Genomic DNA, 4,778 nt, shown 5'->3' with positions numbered 1-4,778 from the left:
CTTACTGGTAAGGAGTTGAGTTGGTAACTCAAAGGCAGAAAGGTCTTATCCACCATGGGGAAAAAAGCTCCATGGGGAAAAAAGATTTAGCGGTCTTCTCAAATGCAATTTATAGGCTTTGAAAAGCCACTGGAAGATCAGCTATGAGTCAATTCCTACTTGAGAGCATATAATGGAACAACATAACTTAGCACAGTGCGATACAATACAACGTAATGGCATGACATGATGTGACATGACATGACGTAATCAGGCAAATAAGGCTTCCGAGTGGCAAAACCAAATTTGTGCTAAACTAACAACTTAAGTTTGGCTGTTTGAACCCACTGAGTGGTGCTGTGGAGGAAAAGTCCTGGTGATCTCCAACCAATAAAAACCTCTAGAGAGGATCAGCACAGTACCGCCAGAAAAAGGAAGCACCCTGGGAAGTGCCCAGGAAATACAGTTGGCAGCAGATATGGAGGAAGACAGGCAGTAGAAACAGGTAGTAATGGCACGGATTCCTGTGACGAAGCACAAAAAAGTGTGATTATGAGTATTGTAATGAATGTTATGAAACAAAATATATATGAAAAGCCAATTTGCTTTGTTTCCCCACAAATCACAGAAAGAAAGAAAGAACACTTTAGGAGAGGTGATGCCTTGAACACATGAGCCAAAAATCAACTTGGTTGTCAGGGTATATTTTTTTTAAATTTATGTTTATTAAAATTTTGGTAGTTGTTTTTAAAAAATTCTTTTCTCTCATTTTATTCTGATGAAACTGGAAGACAAGTTAAATGCTTTATCCTTAATTGTGTTATCTATATAAGTCTATACTTAGTGCCACTTGGTAAAATCAACTTAAAGAGAACATCAGGCAAGTTTTCAGAGGCTGTAAATTGCAAGGGAGGAGATTGCCCATCTGTTTTCCTCACAGCTGCTGGTGGATTTGAACTACCAAGAGGCACAACATTTAGGTTAGCAGTGCGATTTCACACAGAAAGAAAATTATTACCCACTCATTTGGAGTGGGGATCCCAGAACATCTGATTATGTTCACGTGAAACCTATACTTCGAACAGGAGGCAGTTATCAGAAAAAAGCAAGGAAACATTGCATGGTTCAAAATTGTAAAAGGAGTGTATAAGGGATGTGTCCTGTCTCAATGATAGAATTCTGTACAATGAATTATTTATGCATTGCAAATACCTTTATGAGAAATATAAATGCAGACTATGCACAAGGATTTCACCTGATGGTATGCACAGGAATCAGACTGATTACATCTGTAGAAAGAATAGTTGAAGAAAGTCATTATCAGATGTAAAAACTGGGCCAGGTGCTGATTATGGAGCTGACCATCAACTACTCATGTAAGTTCAAACTGAAGCTAAAGGTTAAATCAAATTCATAGGAACTAAAATTAGACCTTGAGTCTATACCACCTGAATTTCAAAGCCATCTCAGGAACAGGTTTGAGGCCTTGAACAATAATGAATGAAGACTAGATGAACTGTGAGAGGATAGCAAGAATATAATTCAGGAAGAGCGCAATAGGTCATTACAGAAACGGAGGAGAAAGAAAAGACCAATATGGATGTCAGATGACACTCTGAATATTGCACTAGAGTGCCAAGAAGCCAAAGCAAAAGGAAAAAAAAATCAAGATATTAAGGAGCTGAACAGAAAATTTCAAAGGGCAGCACAGGAAGACAAAGCAAAGAGTTATACTGAAATTTGCAAAGAGCTGGACTTGAAAAATCGTAAGGGCTGAACTCACTTGGCATTTCTTAAGCTGAAGGAGTTGAAGAACAAATTCGTCTTGAGTTGCAATACTTACGGATGCTTCGGGAAGAATATTAAATGATCCAGGCAGCATTAAAAGAAGATAGATGGAGTATATAGTCACTGTACCAAAAAGAATTATCTGATAAAGAAGAATTTAATGAAACAACATACAACAAAGAGCCTATGGTGATGAAGGAGAAAGTTCAAGCTTCTCTGAAGGAACTAAAAAAAAACAAGGTCCCAGGAATTGATGGCATACCAGTTGATGTGGTGCTATCCTGGACGTGCTCACTAGGTTTTGTCAAGAAATCTGAAGAACAATCACCTGCCCAGCTGACAGGAAGAGATCCAGATTTGTTCCCATTCTAAGAAAAGGTGACCTGACAATATGTAAATTATTGAACAATGTAATTTTTGGAAGCAGGAGTGGCATCCACTTCCTAAACAACATGGCTCTGGAAACTCTATGAACTTTGATAAATGTTGATAGTTGTAGAGGGCCTTCAGGCCTTTTGTTCATAAGATCGCTATGAGTTATGCTTGACTTGAAGGCAATCAACAACAACACCACCACCAACAACACAACAGCAATCATTAATATCATATTCAAGCAAGACCCTGCTGAAGATTATCCAAAAATGACTGGAACAGCACATCAACATGGTACTAGGGGTATTATAGCTAATATTAGATGGATCTTGGCTGCAAGCAGAGATCACCAGAGAAATGTTTATCCATGTTTCATTGATCATGCAAAGGTATTGACTGTGTGGATCACAACAAACTGTGGCTAACTCTGAGAAGAATGGGAGTCCCAGAATATTTCATTGTGCTTTTGTGAAGCCTATACTTGGACCATAAGGAAGTCATCAGAACAGAACAAGGAAACACTGCATGATCCAAAATCAGGAAGGGTGTATGCCAGAAATGTATTCTGTCTCCATACCTTTTCAATTGATAAGCAGAAAAGATCATCTGGGAGGCTAGGCTCTGTGAGGAGGAATGTGGCATCAGAATTGGAAGAAAACTTGTCAACAACCTGCTTTATGCAGATGACACAACCTTACTTGTTGAAACTTAGGAGGACTTGAGGCATTTTCTGCAGAAGATCAAGGACAGTAGCCTTAATTATGGATTGAAGCTCAACATCAAGTAAGCAAAGATTCTCATGTCTGGGTTGATTGGCATCATCATGATAGAGGGTGAAGAGATTGAGATTGTTAACAGCTTTGGTTTGCTTGACTCTATAATCAACATTCTTGGTACCAGCAACCAGGAAATCAAAAGATGAATTGCCTTGGAAAAGTCTCCAGGGTACAGAGGAGCAATGATGTTAGTCTAGAGATTAAGGTGCACCTGGTCCAGGCCATGGTTTTTGCATTTACATGCTATGCAGCAGAGAGTTGGACAATGACAAAGATTGACAAAAGAATTGATGCCTTTGAATTGTGGTGCTGAAGAAGGGTATTGAACATACTATGGACTATCAGGAAAATAAATAGGTCTGTCTTAGAGAGGGTGAAACCATACTCCTCTTTGGAGGCAAGGATTTTGAAGCTCCGTCTCACATACTTGGGCATGTGGCCAGGAGGGACTAGTCCTTGGAGAAGGACATCATGTTCGGAAGGGTGGAGGGTCAGCACCGGAGAGGAAGACCCAGGATGAGATGGATTGACACTATACCTGGGGCAATAGGATTATGTGTGTTGGAGTCAGTGAGACTGACTCAGGATAGGACAGGATTCAGAGCTGTTGTACATTAGGGTCACTATGAGTTGCAGGAAACTCAATAACACATTATAACATGCAGAATAAATCATAAATCATTCTAGAGCCTAGACTTTCTGATGGGGAATGTGGCATCAGGATTGGAGAAGCATGTATCAACAACCTGCTTTATAAAGGTGGCACAACCTTATTTGCTGAAACTAAGGAGGACCTGAAGCATTAGCTGCATAGGGTCAAGGACTGTAGTTTGTAATATGGATCGAAGCTGAATATCAGGAAAACGAAGATTCTCTGCACCGGGCCAATTGAGAGCATCATGATAGATGGAAAAGAGATGGTTTCAGCTTTCTTGGCTCCAGAATCAACATTCTTGGTACAAGTAGTCAGGAAATAAAAAGTCTAACTGCATTAGGAAAATCTGCTGTCAGAGACTTTTCCAAAGTTCTGAGGAGCAACGATGTTAGTCTAGAGACTAAGGTACACCTGATCTATACCACGGTACTCACAGTTATTTGCTATGCATCAGAGAGCTGTACAATGGCCAAGGATGACAGAAGAATTGATGCTTTTGAATTGTGGTGCTGAAGAAAAGTGTTGAACATACCATGACTGCCAAAAGAACTAACAAGTCTGTCCTTGAGATGTAAAATGAAGTTGCTTGTTGGAGGCAAGGATTTTGAGACTCTGTCTCACATACTTTGGGCATATAGCCAGGAGGGACAAGTCTTTAGAGAAGGATATCATGCTTCAAAAGGTGCAGGGACAGCACAGGGACAGCACTCCAGATGAGATGGATTGATAAAACAATTGGGGTTATGAGGGTCGCTGTACCAGAGACAGTGAGATTGGTCCTAAGCCAATAGAGCATATTCAGGGCTGTGTGGATAGAGTTTCTATGAGTTGTAGTCAACTCAGTGGCACTAAACAACAATAACAACAATATTTGGAATTAGAGCTCCCTTATAATTCCACAGATAGGCTATATGATAGAATGTAAAGGGCATGGGTGCTATGAATAGGCAATTCTGGGATCAAATCTTAATTGCACTTAGTAACAGATAGTTTTGAGTCAGGTTGATTAAAAAAAAAATCTTCTAGATTGTTGTTTCTTCCTCTGTAACTGGGGTTGCTGGGAGAGTTGAAAGAGATAGCATGTATTAATGCCCAACCTGGAACAAATACTGCCTTTCAGCAGAATTCTGGCTTGCTCTCTTCTCCAGCACCGTAAATGGGTCTCCCAGTGTGGCCTGACTCTGTGTGCTGGAAATGGGACCACAGTC

The sequence above is a fragment of the Elephantulus edwardii genome, unplaced genomic scaffold, assembly GCF_000299155.1.
Source record: "Elephantulus edwardii isolate Elephantulus edwardi_28Jun2011 unplaced genomic scaffold, EleEdw1.0 scaffold00075, whole genome shotgun sequence".
Classification (NCBI taxonomy): Eukaryota; Metazoa; Chordata; class Mammalia; order Macroscelidea; family Macroscelididae; genus Elephantulus; species Elephantulus edwardii.
This window is presented reverse-complemented; position numbering follows the sequence as displayed.